Raw genomic sequence first — 21,240 nt, 5'->3', positions numbered from 1 at the left:
GACTGCAGGGGTGTTTGACGTATAGTGGAGCGTCACGGACACGGTTACAAAAAATGCATTGGCAAGCACTTGAACTTTGCCGCCAGTTATTATTCCTTGAAAGCTTTCTTACTGTGTTTCAAGAACCATTATAAAGTGAAGATCCGGAAAACATACTTCAGTCCCTCATATATTTCCCATGTAAATACCGCGAAGACAAGGATAGAATAATTATAACGACATATACGAAAGCTGCTCACGCCTCACGGTGAACTGTTTGACAAAATCTCTTCTCGTGCTTCAAACGCGATTTAAACGGGAAGAAACACTAACGTGCGGTACAATGTTAAGTACCCTATGCCTTGGAATACACAATGGTTTGTAAGGTACGTACATTGCGGTGAAACTGCTACCTCTCTTTAGTAACAGTTTCATTTTTAGCCTTTTACCAAACGTGTTTAGCCTAATTTTTTCGCCATTTTCAATAGTTTTATATGTGGCCACTGGCTCTGCTCGACGCAGATATCTTTCTATGAAAATTTTCACTGAACTGTTGTCCCTTGAACACTGTTCTTACTGCACTTGATCTTACGGCTCCCATTATCAAATGGGTATACTGTAGTCTCTGTCTATTTCTCCAGGATAAATCGTAAGCTGTTGAAATCAGTGCACAGGGATTCTTAATGAAATTTGTTTCCGGGATACCCCGAGCGATAGAACAAAGTGTCTGCAGTTGCATCAGCCGTCACATGACTTCGACAGATTACTCGACGATGACGTGTGAAATGTTGACTGTACACGGAAATGTCACCTATCGACTGACGTTACTCTGTAGAAACCTTAAAGAATGTTATCGTCGAGCCGGTTCGAGTGCTGAGCCACTGATACGATATCTCAACCCACTTCACCTATCTGCCAGTTGTGTACTCAGAGAGCAACAATTCGACCTGCGTCCTCCTTTTGAAATCATCGGGGAAAACCTGGAGAGAATGTCAATACCTACATTCATCATTGCTCCCTGAGAAAGACATCCATTCTGAGGATACCTGGCATCTATTCGTCTCTGAGTCCCTTTATGTCCCTCCCTCTGGTGTCATTCACCGAACAAATAGTAGCAGACTCTATAAAGAATGTCTATCTCGTTTAATGTTTCGATTAACTTTGAAACGGCAAACATCTTTTTTTTTGTAGATCTGTCTCGCATTTAAATACCTTCGGTCTTCTAGAGAAATTACGTTTGCCTTACTTTAATTTGGATGTGCTTGGGAGTTTTGCCTCCACACATGAAAAGCGAACAAAGAGCCATACTAAATGTTTCAAGAAACAGAAAGCTATTAAAGCAACGCTAAGGAGCAGGCCACTTCATCTAGACGGTAGGAAAGAGGCAAGGATGCTCTCCTGTCCTTACGTGAATGACATACTCTTATTTGAAACAATTTCTACAAAAATATTAATCTTTCTGTCTTTTTAGTAATGTTAAGCCGACAAGAAAGCCTAAAGGGAAAACCGTAAATGACAAATTGTGAAGTTTTTTAACTGATTTGCCATACGTAATTTCCTAGTATTACAACGTGGAACTTCTAATCATCTTGAGAAGACAGTGATTTCTAATTTACCTAAAAAGAATCATACTCTAAATTATCTAATTTTGTGTGATAAAAATAACAGAATACCCTCAGACTTCTAGAAGATACAATAATTTAATCCCAAAGAAAGCAGGTGTTTACATATGTGAAAATTACCGAACTATCAGTTTAATAAGTCACAGCTGCAAAATACTAACCCGAATTCCTTACAGACGAATGGAAAAACTAGTAGAATCCGACCTCGGGGAAGATCAGTTTGGATTCCGTAGAAATGTTGGAACACGTGAAGCAATACTGACCCTACGACTTATCTCAGAAGCTAGATTAAGGAAGGGCAAACCTACGTTTCTAGCATTTGTAAACTTAGTGAAAGCTTTTGACAATGTTGACTGGAATACTCTCTTTCAAATTCTGAAGGTGGCAGTGGTAAAATACAGGGAGCGAAAGGTTATTTACAATTTGTACAGAAACCAGATGGCAGTTATAAGAGTAGAGGGACATGAAAGGGAAGCAGTGGTTGGGAAGGGAGTGAGGCAGGGTTGTAGCCTCTCCCCGATGTTATTCAATCTGTATATTGAGCAAACAGTGAAGGAAACAAAAGAAAAATTCGGAGTAGGTATTAAAATCCATGGAGAAGAAATAAAAACTTGAGGTTCGCCGATGACATGGTAATTCTGTCAGAGACAGCAAAGGACTTGGAAGAGCAGTTGAACGGAATGGATAGTGTCTTGAAAGGAGGATATAAGATGAAGAACAACAAAAGCAAAACGAGGATAGTGGAATGTAGTCGAATTAAGTCGGGTAATGTTGAGGGTATTAGATTAGGAAATGAGACACTTAAAGTAGTAAAGGAGTTTTGCTATTTGGGGAGCAAAATAACTGATGATGGTCGATGTAGAGAGGATATAAAATGTAGAACGGCAATGGCAAGGACAGCGTTTCTGAAGAAGAGAAATTTGTTGACATCGAGTATAGATTTAAGTGTCAGGGAGACATTTCTGAATGTATTTGTATGGAGTGTAGCCATGTATGGAAGTAAAACATGGACGATAAATAGTTTGGACAGGAAGAGAGTAGAAGCTTTCGAAATGTGGTGCTACAGAAGAATGCTGAAGATTAGATGGGTAGATCACATAACTAAAAGGAAGTATTGAATAGGATTGGGGAGAAGAGACGTTTGTGGCACAACTTGACCAGAAGAAGGGATCGGTTGGTAGGACATGTTCTGAGGCATCAAGGGATCACCAATTTCGTATTGGAGGGCAGCGTGGAGGGTAAAAATCGTAGAGGAAGACCAAGACATGAATACACTAAGCAGATTCAGAAGGATGTAGGTTGCCGTAGATACTGGGAGATGAAGAAGCTTGCACAGGATAGAGTAGCATGGAGAGCTGCATCAAACCAGCCTCAGGACTGAAGACAACAACAACAACAACAACAAAAATAACAGCCAACATTGAGGAACTCTAAATAAAATTGAAATGTTTCGCATATTTTCATTCGCTTTGTCATGCAACCCCACCCTTCTTTCAGACCAGTAATAGTCATTGCTCGAAAGAAAGAAATTAGAATCTAAGCTTGATTCTTATATATGCATCTTGCAAAAATGTGTTTAAATAATGCGATATATAGTGATGTTGGACGCACGGATCTGGAGCTAACTCGACGTTCTAACTCATCCCAAAGGTTTTCCATTGGGTTCAGGTCAGGATTCTTAACAGGCCAGTCCATGTCCACACAACACTGCACCACAGATGCGGCTTTATCACAGGACGCATTCTTGCATGCTACAATCATCGTCTCAGAATTGTTCCCGCACTGTACGCGGTACAAAAATGGTGTAAAAAGTATTCATGACATTCTGAATTCAGCGTTTTCTTAAATGCAGTAAATAAATGAACCACACACTAACCACTAGAAACACTATCATGCCATAACACTACCGTCTGTTTGGCACCTCACGACCGCTACGTTCACAGATTCGAATCCTGCCTCGGGCATCGATGTGTGTGATGTCCTTATGTTAGTTAGGTTTAAGTAGTTCTAAGTTCTAGGGGACTGATGACCTCAGCAGTTAAGTCCCATAGTGCTCAGAGCTATTTTCGAACACTACCTCCTCCGTACTTCACTACTGCACTATACATGATGGCAAGTAAAGTTTTCCAGGCATTCGCCAAATCCAAATGCTTCTGTCGGATTTCCACGACGTATAGCGTGATTCGTCACTCCACGCACCCTCGTTGTGGTAGTTGGACTGCTGGAAGTGCGTTGGAACTCATGAGCGATTTCTTCTGCTAATTTTTGGTCAACCGCCCTCAGCAATGCTCAGTGATTCCTATCTGTCAGTATATGAGATCTTCCTCGCCTTGATTTAGCTGTGATTGCTCCATCGCGTTTCCGATTCACAGTTACATCATCAGTAGCCGACACGGGCAACTTTAGAAGGTTCGAAATGTTCATGATGGATTTGTTACTCAGTGACATCCAATGACTAGTACACGTTCAAAGTCACTCAGCTCACCTGGAGGTCCCATTCTGCAGTTACTTTTACGCTGGCGGCGCCGCTTTTCGTGACATCTAGTGGGGTCCGGATACTTTTCTACAGATAGCCTGTTTTTACATCCAGTAAAGCTAGAGAGGAATATCAGAATTTAATTTTCCGTCGCAGTCGTCAGCTGAGACACTTCCTAATTTAGAGTAGCATAGGCAAGAAGGTCGGTTGTGGCCTCGTTAAAGAAATAATTTCGGCATTCACTTGTACGAGAGTAATTCCAAAAGTAAGGTCTTCTATTTAAGTACATAGACCTGTTTATTTCTACAATGGTTTACATCAGTTTACAGCTTGAACATTTAGTCATTTTTAGATATAATTACCATTCCCGTCGATGCATTTTTGTAGACGCTGTGGCAGTTATTGTATGCCCATGTCATACCAGCTCGCCGCCATGCTTTTCAGAAAGTTATGAACCTCTTCTTTCACCTTGTAGTCGGAGCTGAATTGCTGGGACCACAATTAACGCTGACAGGTACTCTGAGACTCTGAAAAAACTCAAACGGGCAATTCAGAACCGGAGAAGGGGAATGTTGAGCAAGGATGTTCACATTCTCCATGACAACGCTCGCCTATACATCGCTCGGCAAACCGCTGCTCTCCTGCATCAGTTTCAGTGGAACATAGTCTCCCATCCGCCCTAGTCCTGACTTATCTCCCAGTGACTATCAAATGTTCAGTAGGTTAAAAGAACATTTGACCGGAATGCGATTAGCTCCGACGACGAGGTGAAAGAAGAGGTTCATAACTTTCTGAACAGCACGGCGGCGAGCTGGTATGACGTGGGCACACAGAAACTGCCACAGCGTCTACAAAAATGCATCGATAGAAATGGTGATTATGTCGAAAACTAGCTAAATGTTTAAGCTGTAAACTGATGTAAACCATAATAAACAGGTCTATGTACTTATAAAAATTAGGAGACCTTACTTTTGGGTTTAGATGGTTCAAATGGTTCTGAGCACTATGGGACTTAACTTCTGAGGTCATCAGTCCCCTAGAACTTAGAACTAATCAAACCTAACTAACCTAAGGACGTCACACACATCCATGCCCGAGGCAGTATTTGAACCTGCGACCGTAGCGGTCACGCGGTTCCAGACGTAGCGCCTAGAACCGCACGGCCACCCCGGCTGGCTTTTGGGATTACCCTCGTACCTCATTCCATATGAATAAATGCACGCACTGCTTTACGATAGCACATTGGAGTTGGGAATCTGGCGCTAAAATAGTCAACGCTGATGTTTGGATGGCATTAGATTTCGCTAGAATACATAAATTTCTATTTGCTCTGACGAAAAAGAAAAAGCGTGGCTCAAATTCTTCTTTTACGGTGTTGGTCGATAGCAATAATTAATCACTAAACATAATCTGTTGTCCCGTGGAAAGGCGTATTGAAATTTCATCCAGTTGATGGCGTTACTGCAGAAGATTGCTAGAAGGCAGTAACGGATCGGGTGTCACATACAGTGAGCAGCGTACGACGTCGCATATAAAGAGTACGCACGAAAGAGCGACGATTCGCTGCACGCTCTACCGGCAATCCGAGTCATTGGATTTCCCAGCTAGGCCGGCGAGCAGTCACGATTTGTGTCGTGCGCCGCGACTGCTCATCGCCCCACGCGCGCACCGCGCTTGCAACGATTTCCGCGTCTGCACTAGGTGAAACGCGGAAATTCTGGGACATCCCTCGTTAAAAATAATTATTCCTTACAGCGTGCGTCGTCGTCGGTGCGCTGTCTGGCTCCCCCTACCGCCGCGCTGCCATGTCGTGCCTTGTTCTGACGCAACGGAGCGGGGCGCTAGGCGACAGATGACAGGCGTCGCGTGGCGCACGTTCGGCCGCGCGCCGCGAGGGGCGCTGGCGTCGGCCGCCGGCGCGGGACGCAGTGCGCGCGCGGCGCTTGCACGGGGCGGATCACTGCGCCTGCGCCACCGCCAGACAAACTTTGTTGACGCTGGCGTCGTCTATCTTCGCACCGACTTATTTATCGCGTCTTTCGTAAACGATCGCCCAGATTCGCCTGCTACCACTGTCGCCAGAGCCAAGTGCCACGTCTGGTTGCAGTGTCCGTGCGACATGACAACAGCCTCAGGTAAGCTGCTGTGTAACGGCACGCCCACATCTGCGTCTCTTCGTACCTACAGCAACGGTGTCTACCTGTAAGCAACAGGACCATATAGAAATCATACATTTTCTCAGAGTCACAACATCACTTTTGCCTTGAAAAAGAACTACACGCTGCCAGAACTGTAATCCTCTTCGCGCAAGCGTAATCAACCTGCATAACACAATTTGACGGAACTACAAGCTAACTCAACGCCTGTCTCACGTGTCATGCACATACGAACACGGGTTGACAGATCATAGAGCCAGCTCACTGGCTATTTTTAAGACTGGCCAGCGGCAGGGAAATGAATAGAAGGGCTATCGATTTCTGTTTGGAGACCACTCGCTAGAGCATTACGAAACGATTTCATCAACAGCGTATTACAAAGAAGGTCAAATTATATTTGAAACTGACATGATGAGAACAACACGGCTTAGTAAATGAAGTCCATTGTAATGTGGTGTGTGTATGTGTGTGTGTGTGTGTGTGTGTGTGTGTGTGTGTGTGTGTGTGTCACCATGTGGCTGTTTTCTTGCTGTCATATCTGCGATTTTGCTACTTAGAAATACGATAGTTGTCAGATCATTTTAAGTTTAATTATAATTGTGTGCAACGAGGCACCAGTGTAGTGCTTTAGCCACACTGCAGAAAAAAGTTGTAAGTTGTCTCTGCTATACGAAAAAAAGTTCGTGCATCACGGTAGGTTCCAAGCTGTAAGAAGTTTGTCTGCTGCCTCTCATAATTCTTTCATTACGTGAGAGTCTCGACACAAGGAGGCATATGACGTTTGGAGCTGGTTCAGGAACTTTAACCGTCGTGTAAACTGTTCCAGACCCACTTGTCAGTTCTTTTCGGAAGCACGAGCGTGATCAATCTGCCTAAATAGTATCAGGAAATTACACATTAACACCTTTTCTGATAAAGTCAGTGATGCTAATTGTGGATAGCTTGCACTTTCCCACAAAATCAACGCAGGAAGTGTTCCAAAAAGCAGTTTTCAGAACAAATACGTTAAACTTTACCTATTAGATAAACACAGTCGTATTTCTGTCTCGGTTTCCTCGACATCTGTCCCACTCACTCACTCTCTAGTTTCAGGTTGCTTTGCCGGCCGCGGTGGTCTAGCGGTTCAGGCGCTCAGTCCGGAACCGCGGGACTCCTACGGTCGCAGGTTCGAATCCTGCCTCGGGCATGGATGTGTGTGATGTCCTTAGGTTAGTTAGGTTTAAGTAGTTCTAAGTTCTAGGGGACTGATGACCACAGACGTTAAGTCCCATAGTGCTCAGAGCCATTTGAACCATTTTCAGGTTGCTTTATTCGCATAAAGAATACCCTTGTCCGCCTTTTTACGTGTCCTGTGAAAGATTAAAGTAATTTTTTCTCCCCAAGTTATTTCTCGATAGGTACTATTTCTTGTAGTATAATGCGACATAATACTGAAATTAACCCTTTAATTTAGTTTTAAAACAGGATAAAAGAATTAATAAAATTATAAACAGCCGAGCAGTTGCAATGGATAAAGAAATTCTTTACCTGGGTTTCGACAAATATAAATTTGTCTTCTTCAGAAGGTAACAATTTTACAAAGGAATAATGTAAAATTGTTACCTTCTGAAGAAGACAAATTTATATTTGTCGAAACGTAAGTAAAGAATTTCTATATCCATTGCAACTGGTCGGCTGTTTATAAATTTATTACGTGAAACAGTTGCTGTTGTGCAGCTATGTTTAAAATATTAAAAAAGAATTAGTAATGTTTTAAATGCAAGCTCACTTGATGATGAGTGAGAGCTCGGAATATGTACTACATTTCTGAACTGGAGAAAATTCACATGGTTACCATCTGATGCATATATGCGAAGGTTTTGAAAGCAAAATGTATTGAACGGGCTACTATGGCTCGAGTTGCATGCCGCTGACACAATTTAGCTTCCTTTTACAATATAAGAGACCGGATGTCCTCACGTGATAAATGGAAGCTGTGTGCCGGCAAAGATTTGTAAACCCGATGTTTTTACCTGTTTTGGGAAAGTAACAGGAAAAAATCGCCAGTCGCACCGTGTTTGAGCTTCCCTTTTTCTTTTCTGGTCGCTGATTTTTAGCAAACTCCAGGGAACTGTCGAGAATTTTCTGGAAAGCTTGGGAGAGCTAGAATTCTTGAATGTCTACGATTCTGTTATTTAGAAATAGGCGACAGTAAAGGATATTTGTGCCGATTTAGTCCTTTGGCGACGCAGAACAAAAACGGATTCGTCGCTGCTATATATCCCGTAGTGAAGTGAATATTATCATTCATTGTAGACTTCACGCCATAAGAAGAATCTGTACAGCCTCCTTTTGTTGAGTGGGAGTCGACACAGGCAAACATATGGTGAAATTTTTAATCGTTCAGCAACTTTACCTATTTTCCAAATATCCGTCAAGTATCTGCGTATGATTATTCGAAATGATCTCAAATGGAGTGATTGGATTGCACAAGTAACGGGAAAGGCGAACTCTAGACTGTTGTTTATTGGTAGCATCCTGAAGCGATGCAGTCCTTCAAGAAAGGAAATTGCTTACAATACGTTAGTTCGTCCAGTCTTAGATTATTGTTCGTCTGTATGGGACCCTTCCCAGATGGGTCTCTTTCAAGAGACTGAGAAGGTCCAAAGAAGAGCAGCAAGATTCGGGAGTGGTACATTTAGCCATTGCGAGAGCGTCACAAATCACATAGAAATTTGAAGTGGGATAAACTTGCAAATAGACATCGCGCTAAACGGTAGGGGCAGCTCACTAAATTACGAAATCCGATTTTCTCCGAGGATGTAGAGAAAATATTATTACCACCAACTTTGAAATCGCGTGATGATCACCATTCAAAGATAAGGGAAATCAGAACTCGTAATGAGGCGTTCAGACAGTCGTTTTTCCCTCGCGTGGTCCGCGAGTGTAACAGGGGGGGGGGGGGGGGGGGGGGATTATGACTTTGGCGCGAATTGTGCCCTCCGGCACACACCGCTTGGTGGCTAGCGGAGTGCATTTAGTCGTTCTGTAGGCAATTCAAATACACTTTTAGCACTTACAGTTCTGAAATCCGTAATGCGACATAATATGGAAATGAAGTCTTCGATTTTAAGACATTTTAAGAAACTCATCTGATCATGGGCAAGAGCTCGAATCGTTTATTAAACGAAAACGAAACGTTTATTAAGCATTTAAAAAGTTACGTAACACTTGCTGTGTGTTGTACGTCGCAGATTTGCGAGGTCTGTAATAAAAAAATATCTTGAAGAGGCTCCTGTCACTGGCGAATGCAGTTTATTAAATACGAGCGTACGGAATATAAGATCAGTTGTGTGACTGGATTGAAGAGTTTCTAGCAAACAGAACTCAACGTCTCATTCACAACAGAGATAAATATTCAGACGTAAAATTAACTTCGCTCGTACGCCAAGGAAGTGTTACTGGACCACTACTTTTCACAGTATTCCTGTATATAACAGTGTGTCTCTTCTAAGAGTCGGCAGCCGCATTTTTACTGATGTTTGAGAAGATATTTTCACTTTCGTTTTTGCGTTGTGTAGCTGGAATCAGCTCAAATTAAGACTGCTCATCACGTCTTTCAGGTGTCGCTCAGTGTCGACAGAAAGCGACGATTTGTTTCCCATTACCAACAAAACTATTTTTAAAGCGGAATTTTGTTTGTCTATTCGACAGAGCGGTCCCAGATTAGTCTAGTGCAATAGTTGTTTTATCGATATGTGTTACCTCACTCCAGCAGCGATAGCACTATTATGACCCTTGCTGACTGCTACGGTCAAACTTGCTGTGCTGCTGAGTAGCTGCTGGGCTGTTATTTATTCTTCGTCTGTTACGCCCTCTGTTAAAAGTATCGATAAACCAAATACCACTCTAGACTAATCTGGAACCGCCCTATCGAATGGGCACGAAAAATTCCGCTTTAAAAATAACCTCTGTTTTCTGTTGACACTGGACATCGTATGAAGGGGGTTAACGAGCAGTCATTGTTTGCGCCGAGTCTAGCTATACAATGCTAAAACGAAATTGCAAATATTTGCTGAAAAACCAGAGAAATGCGTCTGACTAAGGAGAGAGACCCGGTATAAATGATCTAGTGGATAATGTCTGAAGTTCCATGAGGATTTTTGGGGATGATGCTGTTGTAACAGAGAAGTGACATCGCTCAGTAATTGTAGCGAAGTAGTAGAAGACCTGCACAGTATCGAGACTTGATACGCGGACTGCCAATTCATACTCAACTTGAACAATGTAACATATTACGTATAAATAGGCTGAAAGACACATTGATGTATGATTCACGATTGCGGACCAGTCGCTGGAAGCAACCAAATCCATAAACTATCTAAGAGTTTGCGTACCGAGCGATTTAAAATGGAACGATCACACATAACAAATTGCAAGTAAGGCAGTTGCCGGACTGAGGAAGAATCCATGAGGAATGTGGTCCATCCACGAAACAGGTAGCGTACAAAACGTTAGTTCAAGCGACACTTGAATATTGGTCATCGTTTTTGGATCCGTACGATAGGATGGTTAGAGGAAATAATGTCCAAAGGGGAACAGTTTGTTTTGTTACAGACTAACTTAGTAAGAGTGAAAATGCCATGGAGATCCTCGGCAAACTCCAGCGGCAGACTTTCCAAGGTGGGTTTTCCGCATCACGGCTTGGTTAACTGTAAAAGTTGCAAGAGCGTACGTTCCTTGATGAGTCGGCCAACGTATTGCTTTCTCGTACGTAAATCTCGCCTAAAGACCACGAAGGTAAAATCAAAGAGATTCGAACTCACGGCGGCTTACCAGCAATCTTTCTTTCCGCGAAACGTTCGCGACTGGAACAGCAAGTGTGTTCAAGCGACAGTGGTATACAATACACCCTCCGATGGCTGTGTATAGATTTAGATGCCCGAGACGTATACCAAAACTAAGATCACGAGGAATAGTTTTTATTGACAGTAATACTTTACTGGGTATCTACTTTGCTTTTTCACATAAGCGTCGTTCACATCCGCATAATTTCTATAACGCTGCATCAGGTGCTTTAACCCCTCCCCGTAGAAGTCTGCCGGCTGGGAACTGAAACAGTTGGTAACGCCAGCTTTGATTTCATCGTCGTTTTGAAATCACTGTCCACCCACCCACTTTTTCAAATGCAAGGAGGTGTGGTACTAGGTCGGAACCGTGCGGAGAGTGATCAAAAAGTACCCAGCGAAAATCTTGAATCTTCTTCTTTGTCTTGGCAGCGGCGTGAGGGCGTGCGTTGCCGTGAAGGAGGATTATGTCAGAAGACATTGTCTCGCAGCGTCGATTTCGGATCGCACGTCTCAGTTTGGTCAGCATTTCACGAGTGTATGTCAGCTGTAATAGTTGATCCACAGTCCATTAAATCAATCAAAACGTCTCGTCGCCGGTTAACAAGGTGCGAGAGAAATCACCTCCATCTTGTCTACAGCTCTCGAAAAACTGACGTGTACTACACATTTTTTTTTTTTTTTTTTTTTTTTTTTTTTTTTTTTACTGTTTGTGCTGATCAGTGAGAATTTCTGCAACCAACCTTGCACACAATTTGTGACATCAAATCTGTTCACTGACTGACAGTCCTGAAAACTGAGATTAGGGCAACATTTTGGCATTCATTAGGCGACCAATTCGATGTTTTTGGTCCACTTGATAAATGATGTCGACGCTCCGAATACTGAACATGCCATTCCGCTGTTCGTCAACATTTGTGCGGCCATTTTGAAATTGTCGACACAATTTTCGAACTTGTTTGTCACTCATTATTTCAGATTCTTACAGTAGGCATAAGTCACGATGGGTTTCAGAAGCTGAAGATTGTTTTGCCACGCACTTCACAGCGGGAGGGATCTACGACTGTCTCGTCCATTGCGATCTTGTCTCACCGACTGGCAAGCGACTACTGAACCTAATCAATTCAGCAACAGTTTCCTAAAGAGTCGGTAGACAACGCTGCGTGCGTGAAACTTCATTCGGGCCTATCACCAGTTAAATATTGGTCAGTGGATCTTACACTACTGGCCATTAAAACTGCTACACCAAACAGAAATGCAGATGATAAACAGGTATTCATTGGACAAATATATTATACAAGAACTGACATGTGATTACATTTTCACCCAATTTGGGTGCATAGATGCTGAGAAATGAGTACCCAGAACAGCCACCTCTGGCCTTGATACGCCTGGACATTGAGTCAAACAGAGCTCGGATAGTGTGTACAGCTACAGTTGCCCATGCAGCTTCAGCACGATAACACAGTTCATCAAGACTAGTGACGTATTGTGACGAGCCAGTTGCTCGGCCACCATTGACCAGACCTTTTCGGTTGGTGAGAGACGTGGAGAATGTACGGGCCAGGGCAGCAGTCGAACGTTTTCTGTATCCAGTTAGGCCCGTACAGGACCTGCAACATGCGGTCGTGCATTTTCCTGCTGAAATGTGGGGTTTCGCAGGGATCGAATGAAGGGTAGAGCCACGGGCCGTAACACATCTGAAATGTAACGTCCACTGTTCAGAATGCCGTCAATGCGAACAAGAGGTGACCGAGACGTGTAACCAATGGCACCCCATACCATGACGCCGGGTGAGAAGCCAGTATGGTGATGTCGAATACACGCTTCCAATGTGCGTTCACCGCGATGTCGCCAAACACGGATGCGACCATCATGATGCTGTAAACAGAACCTGCATTCACCCGAAAAAATGACGTTTTGCCATTCGTGCACCCATGTACGTCATTGAGTACACCATCACAGGCCCTTCTGTCTGTGATGCAGCGTCAAGGGTAACCGCAGCCATTGTCTTAGAGCTGATAGTCCACGCTGCTGCAAAAGTGCTCTAATTGTTCATGCAGATGGTTGTTGTTTTGCAAACGTCCCCGTCTGTGAGCGATCGAGACGTGGCTGCACGATCCGTTATAGCCGTGCGGATAAGATGCCTGTCATCTCGTCTGCTAGTGATACGAGGCCGTTGCGATGCAGCACGGCGTTCCGTATTACCCTCCTGATTCCATATTCTGCTAACAGTCATTGGATCTCGACCATCGCGAGCACCACTGTCGCGATAAGATAAACCGCAATGGCGATTGGCTGCAATCCGACCTTTATCAAAGTCGGAAACGTGATGGTACGCATTTCCCCTCCTTACACGAGGGATCACAACAACGCCGGTCAACTGCTGTTTGTGTATGAGAAATCGGTTGGAAACGTTCCTCATGTCACCACGTTGTAGGTATCGCCGCCGGCGCCAGCCGTGCGCGAATGCTCTGAAAAGCTAATCATTTGCATATTACAGCATCTTCTTCCTGTCGGTTAAATTTCGCGTCTGTAGCACGTCATCTTCGTGGTGTAGCAATTTTAATGGTCAGTAGTGTAGTTTTGGAATACGTCTCGTAGGTATTTTTGGTTACGATCTGTTACCATATAAGAGACTGGATGGCGCGTCCGCCTGCGTTGCTTGGTCAGCCAGGTTAACTACGCCCCCGCACGCGAGACAGTTCCCCTGGTGCTCGCACGGCAGGGCGGCGAGCTATCGATAGCTGCCTCTGCCTCTACCTCTGCCTCGTGCACGGTCAGCTGACTCGCTAGCCGGGGGGCGGCGGCCCGCGCTCGCTTCACGGTCGGCCGCGCTGTGCGCATGAGCGATAGCGGCGCGGCTCCGCGCGGCCTTGCGGCTGCGAGCCGAGTGGCAGGGTACGTCAGATGTATCTGGATGCACACAGCTGCGGCCGGGCCCTCCCTCCTTATCCCGCGTCCTTTATACGGCGGCCGCTGTGCCGGAATCGCCCCTAAATATCGCTGCCGGAGTTGGTTCCGCGCCTAATTTGGCCCCGAATCTGACGTCCCGATACCATCGTGGGAGGAAAAGGTAATAGCTAATGAGCCACGACCATGCGCGCGCGCGCCTGTGTCCATAACATCAGAAGGCATGCCAGCGGGAAACGAGCGGAACGAAGCCGACTGTTCGTGGAGTCTGCGCGGTTCTTGCAGGTAGCGCGTGCGCCTTCTGCCTCGGACAAACCGTTGCGGAATGTGCTGAGGTAAATTCCCCAGTTACATCTTATCTATTTACTCGTTCAGTGACGCGGGACAACTGTCTCAAGTTGTCTGTGGGCGTCCACAGAAATTTATGCAGTAGGCGGCAACATCGTAAAATTTTCGTTTCTGATGTAACTGATTCGCAACTTCCAGGAAGTATTGTACCCCAATAATTAAATTTGACTGGACGTTCACATCAGTTATGTGACAGGTGTCCACTCTGTTAGTTCGGTATGTATACTCCTGGAAATGGAAAAAAGAACACATTGACACCGGTGTGTCAGACCCACCATACTTGCTCCGGACACTGCGAGAGGGCTGTACAAGCAATGATCACACGCACGGCACAGCGGACACACCGGGAACCGCGGTGTTGGCCGTCGAATGGCGCTAGCTGCGCAGCATTTGTGCACCGCCGCCGTCAGTGTCAGCCAGTTTGCCGTGGCATACGGAGCTCCATCGCAGTCTTTAATACTGGTAGCATGCCGCGACAGCGTGGACGTGAACCGTATGTGCAGTTGACGGACTTTGAGCGAGGGCGTATAGTGGGCATGCGGGAGGCCGGGTGGACGTACCGCCGAATTGCTCAACACGTGGGGCGTGAGGTCTCCACAGTACATCGATGTTGTCGCCAGTGGTCGGCGGAAGGTGCACGTGCCCGTCCACCTGGGACCGATCCGCAGCGACGCACGGATGCACGCCAAGACCGTAGGATCCTACGCAGTGCCGTAGGGGACCGCACTGCCACTTCCCAGCAAATTAGGGACACTGTTGCTCCTGGGGTATCGGCGAGGACCATTCGCAACCGTCTCCATGAAGCTGGGTTACGGTCCCGCACACCGTTAGGCCGTCTTCCGCTCACGCCCCAACATCGTGCAGCCCGCCTCCACTGGTGTCGCGACAGGCGTGAATGGAGGGACGAATGGAGACGTGTCGTCTTCAGCGATGAGAGTCGCTTCTGCCTTGGTGCCAATGATGGTCATATGCATGTTTGGCGCCGTGCAGGTGAGCGCCACAATCAGGACTGCATACGACCGAGGCACACAGGGCCAACACCCAGCATCATGGTGTGGGGAGCGATCTCCTTCACTGGCCGTTCACCTCTGGTGATCGTCGAGGGGACACTGAATAGTGCACGGTACATCCAAACCGTCATCGAACCCATCGTTCTACCATTCCTAGACCGGTAAGGGAACTTGCTGTTCCAACAGGACAATGCACGTCCGCATGTATCCCGTGCCACCCAACGTGCTCTAGAAGGTGTAAGTCAACTACCCTGGCCAGCAAGATCCCCGGATGTGTCCCCCATTGAGCATGTTTGGGACTGGATGAAGCGTCGTCTCACGCGGTCTGAACGTCCAGCACGAACGCTGGTCCAACTGAGGCGCCAGGTGGAAATGGCATGGCAAGCCGTTCCATAGGACTACATCCAGCATCTCTACGATCGTCTCCATGGGAGAATAGCAGCCTGCATTGCTGCGAAAGGTGGATATACACTGTACTAGTGCCGACATTGTGCATGCTCTGTTGCCTGTGTCTATGTGCCTGTGGTTCTGTCAGTGTGATCATGTGATGTATCTGACCCCAGGAATGTGTCAATAAAGTTTCCCCTTCCTGGGACAATGAATTCACGGTGTTCCTATTTCAATTTCCAGCAGTGTATATTGTATGGTTATTTCACTAGTGTATGAAAAGCACGTCGTATTATGTTATTACGAGTAATTTACGAAAGTTTTCTAATTCACATAACAATAACTTTAGTTTAAGACTGAAAATTAAAAAAAATAAAAATTTGATTCTAGAAGAGCTAATTTGGGTGGCATTGGAACAAAAATAACCAAAAAATAGCATATTAAAAGTCCTCAAAGTGGACCCGCATAATGTGCCACTTTAATAGTACTGAAAGTGCGGATTTGCTAAAGCTACAGTATCTGTGGTCTAGTAGAATAGTAGACAGTCACTAATAGAAACGCTAGAGGATTTTGTATTAAATAATTGCAGAGCCTTGTACCGCAAGAAAGCAAGGGAGAGAATGTTGTGATGGGTGGCCGGGATCCCCTTTCTACAACACAAATGCACACGTGGATTAATACGCTTCTTTATTTACAAGAACAGGTATCAGTTATTGACTTTGAGTAGATTCTATGTCTTGCGGCAAGCTTTTTAGTAGTGAAATCATGCTAATAAATTGAGAATAATGCTGATACATGGTGAAACAACGCCCTGGTTGGTGGTTTGCGGGTTTAAATCACCTCGGGGTATGACCATGCTGTGCATTTGTCCTGAGGTCGTCGCACGGTGGCGCTGGCAGCAGTCCACATACGCACAGGTGTGTTGGTGCATGTCAGAGCACGGCGCAGCGAGTAAGTGTGCAGATGTTTTCAGACGTGCTAATGGTGACTGTGTGTTGAAAATGGCTCAAAGAACACGTATGATGACGTTATGAGGGGTAGAATTCTAGGGCGACTGGAGGCTGGTCAAACACAGCAGGTCATAGCACGGGCCCTCCGTGTGCCACAAAGTGTGATTTGAAGATTATGGGAAAGATTCCAACAGACAGGACACGTGTCCAGGCACTACAGTACAGGACGTCTAAAGTGCACACCACCACAAAAAGAACGATATCTCGCTCTAAGTGCCTGCAGACGGCCACGGAGTACTGCAGGTAGCCTTGCTCGGGACTTTACTGCAGCCACTGGAACAGTTGTCTTCAGACATACAGTCTACAGACGACTGAACAGACATGATTTATTCGCCCGGAGACCTGCAAGGTACATTCCACTGAACCCTGGTCACAGGACAGCTCATAAGGCCTGGTGTCAAGAACACGGTACGTATTCATTGGAACAGTGGTCCCAGGTTATATTCACGGACGAGTCCAGGTATAGCCTGAACAGTGAGTTTCGCCGGATTTTCATCTAGTGTGTACCGGCGGAGATTCGAGTCCTTCCTCGGGCTTGGGTGTATGTGTTTGTCCTTAGGATAATTTAGGTTAAATAGTGTGTAAGCTTAGAGACTGATGTCCCAAAAGATTTCAGACACATTTGAACATTTCATCTAGCATGAACCAGGAACCAATCCCTTAATGTCCTTGAAAGGCACCTGTATGGAGGTGGTGGTTTGATGGTGTGGGGTGGGATTATGATTTGTGCACGAACACCCGAACTTGTCTTTGACACAGGAACTGAAAAATGAAATGATCGTATGTCATTGGCCGGGAGGCCCCATGCGGGAAAGTTCGGCCCCAGTATTGCAAGTCCTTTTTAGTTGACGCCACTTCGGTGACTTGCGAGTCAATGATGATGAAGAACACACAACACCCAGTCAGCACGAGGTAGAGAAAATCCCTGACCCCGCCGGGAATCGAACCTGTGACCCCGTGCGCAAGAAGCGAGAACACTACCGCAAGACCACGAGCTGCGGACGACACAGGAACTGTAACTGGTCAGGTGTGTCGGGACGTCATTTTGCACCAATATGTCCGCCTTTTCAGGGGTGCAGTGGGTCCCACCTTCCTCATGATGGATGATAACGCACGGCCCCACCGAGCTGTCATCGTGGAGGAGTACCTTGAAACAGAAGATATCAGGCGAATGGAGTGGTCTGCTTGTTCTCCAGATCTAAACCCCATCGAGTACGTCTGGGATGCTCTCGGTCGGCGTATCGCTGCACGTCTTCGAACCCCTAGGACACTTCAGGAGCTCCAACAGGCACTGGTACAAGAATTGGGGGCTATACCGCAGCAGCTGCTCGACCACCTGATCCATTACACCAACCCCTGGTGCGGCCTGTGTACGTGTGCGTGGTGATCATATCGCACACTGACGTCGGGGTACATGCTCAGGAAACAGTGGCGTTTTGTGGCACACGTGTTTCGGGACTGTTTTCTCAATTTATCACCAATACTGTGGGCATACAGATCTGTGTCGCGTGTGTTCCCTATGTGGCTATGCTATTAGCGCCAGTTGTGTGTAGTGCCACGTTGTGTGGCACCACATCCTGCAGTTATCCTTAATTTATGAGGATGAGTGTAGTCCTCTCGCTGCTGATATCAAGCACTAGTCCCGCTATAATCACTACTCTGGTCACTATGTACTGTCGCAACCTGCGATGAACCGAGCCCGCTCTGCAAGTGAATGGCAGACGCCAATGGAATGAGTGAGTCAGTGAGGCCGAGCGGTGGAGTGAGTCAGTGAGACCCTCCGGTCAGCGGCGGCGGCCTAAATACACGCTGTCGAGAGGGTGTGGGCAGTGAGTTGCTTGTCGATGTGTCTATGGCCTCTCTCGTGATAGGCGCGCTTGATACAGAGCCTGCTATCGATCTTGACGCTATGTATTTGCCGACCGGTGTGCTGGAGACGGCTTACGCCACCACAGTTGTGGAGGCTGCGGCACCAATAATAGGGCGATTCCATTCTGGATACATTCACCATTCTGGATACATTCACGTAGCCCACAGCATTGGATCACTGGATTACTTCAGACAAAAAATCTTTCAGCAGGTGTGGCTCAGTAGTACACTCTTGCCTTGGTCGCCGTATAGCGTGTGGCAGCTAAGACATACCACCTTAAATATATCCATAATCAATTAATATACACTACTGGCCATTAACATTGCTACACCAAGAAGAAATGCAGATGATAAAGGAGTATTCATGGGACAAATATATTAAACTAGAACTCACATGTGATTACATTTTCACCCAATATGGATGCATAGATCCAGAGAAATCCTTGCCCAGAACAACCACCTCTGGCCGTAATAACGGCCTTGATACGCCTGGGCATTGAGTCAAACAGAGCTTGGATGGCGTGTACAGGTACAGCTGCCCATCCAGCTTCAACACGGTACCACAGTTAATCAAGAGTAGTGACTGGCGTATTGTGACGAGCCTGTTGCTCGTCCACCATTGACCAGACATTTACAATTGGTGAGGGATCTGGAGGATGTGCTGGCCAGGGCAGCAATCGAGTATTTTCTGTATCCAGAAAGGCCCGTACAGGACCTGCAACATACGGTCGAGCGTAATCCTTCTGAAATGTAGGGTTTCGCAGGCATCGAATGAAGGGTAGAGTCACGGGTCGTAACACATCTGAAATGCAACGTCCACTGTTCAGCAGGCCGTCAGTGCGAACAAGAGGTGACCGAGACGTGTGACCAATGGCACTCCATACCATCACGCCGGGTGATACGCCAGTGTGGCGATGACGAATACACGATTCCAATGTGCGTTCAACGAAGACGCCAAACTCGTATGCGACCATTGTGATGCTGTAAACAGAACCTGGATTCATCCGAAAAAATGACGTTTTGCCATTCGTGCACCCATGTACGTCATTGAGTACACCATTACAGGCCCATCTGTCTGTGATGCAGCGTCAAGGGTAACCGCAGCCATTGTCTTAGAGCTGGTAGTCCATGCTGCTGCAAACGTCGTCGAACTGTTCGTGCAGATGGTTGTTGTCTTGCAAACGTCCCCATCTGTTGACTCAGGGATCCAGACGTAGCTGCACGATCCGTTACAGCCATGCGGATAAGATGCCTGTTATCTCGTGTGCTGGTGATACGAGGCCGTTGGGATGCAGCACGGCGTTCCGTATTACCCTCCTGAACCCACCGATTCCATATTCTGCTAACAGTCATTTGATATCGCCCAACGCGAGCAGCATTGTCGCGATACTATAAACAGCAATCGCGATAGGCTACAATCCGACCTTTATCAAAGTGGGAAACGTGTTGGTACGCATTTCTCTTCCTTACACGAGGCATCACAACAACGTTTGACCAGGTAACGCAGGTCAACTGCTGTTTGTGTAATAGAAATCGGTTGGAAACTTTCCTCACGTCAGCACGGTGTAGGAGTCGCCAATGGCGCCAACCTTGTGTGAATGCTCTGAAAAACTTATCATTTTCATATCACAGCATCTTCTTCGTGTCGGTTAAATTTCGCATCTGTAACACGTCATCTTCGTGGTGCAGCAATTTTAATGGCCAGTGGTGTACCTAGGGATTTGATCAATTAGTACCGAGGTAACAGCGCTGTAAACCACTGTCACCCCGTCAGAGGAAGGGATTCAACGAACGTTCGTGCTCTTATTCCAAATGTAAGCAGACACATAACTCTGGTATGGTTCTTGTGTTTACCTGTGCGCCCATATCTCTGTGTTCCGCTGTTGTAGCAATCAGTTAACATCCACGTAAAGCTACTGAGAAATTCACAATGTTTACGGAAATCGAGAAAGTAAATATCGAATACGACAAACTTCTCCAAGCTAATAGAGCAGTGCCGCGGTCGTATGCTGAAGAGTATCCGGGTCGCGGCAAGCACACACGAGCTGCCTTTGCAAACATTAGAAACTGGAATTGTGGAGAAAAAGATAGCAACTGCTGACAGAAATGAAGCAAGCATCGTGGCAGCAGTGACATGCAATGTAAATGTCATTGTTCGGCGTTTCGGAAGTGCGAAAGAGATCTACCAAATGAGTGTTCAGCGATTCAGCGAACACAAATTCCATCTCATTTCATCCTCTTCATATTTCGTTGCACTTACAGTTTCATGACAATGACTTCCAAAATTGGTTACAATTCTTGGAATGTTATCTACGACAAGTGATGGGGCGTATCTATGCAAAATTTTGTTTGAGGAAGAAGCACCGTTTACAAACCACGAGCAAGTCAATCTTCGCCATATGCACTAATCGTCTGTCACAAATCCACGCTGACTCAAAGAAGTGGATAAAAACAACACTCTTGGTCTGTCGACACTTGGCGCGCGTTTTTCAAGACCAGCCTCATTGGTTCCTGTTTTATTGATTTAAATCTAAATACATTGAAGTATCTCGAGTTCCGAAGATATGCTGCTGCCGCAGTTATTGAAAGGCATCCAATTGGGCGTAAGGCAGTGAGTGTGGCACCAACATGACACATGTCCCTT

General features: G+C 45.9%; 1 protein-coding gene across 1 annotated transcript in view; it reads left to right on the top strand.

Moving 5' to 3' along the window:
• The first annotated feature begins 5,948 nt into the window (after window positions 1-5,948).
• LOC126267144 (uncharacterized) overlaps window positions 5,949-21,240 on the top strand; it is a 296,096-nt gene continuing 280,804 nt past the window's right edge. The window contains exon 1 of the mRNA XM_049972072.1: window positions 5,949-6,212. The gene's annotated coding sequence lies outside the window, so the exon portion shown is untranslated. The remainder of the gene's footprint in view (window positions 6,213-21,240) is intronic.

This window comes from Schistocerca gregaria, chromosome 4 (genome assembly GCF_023897955.1).
Source record: "Schistocerca gregaria isolate iqSchGreg1 chromosome 4, iqSchGreg1.2, whole genome shotgun sequence".
NCBI classification, from domain to species: domain Eukaryota; kingdom Metazoa; phylum Arthropoda; class Insecta; order Orthoptera; family Acrididae; genus Schistocerca; species Schistocerca gregaria.
The sequence above is the reverse complement of the archived record's forward strand: the minus strand, read 5'-3'. Positions and strand labels throughout refer to the sequence as shown.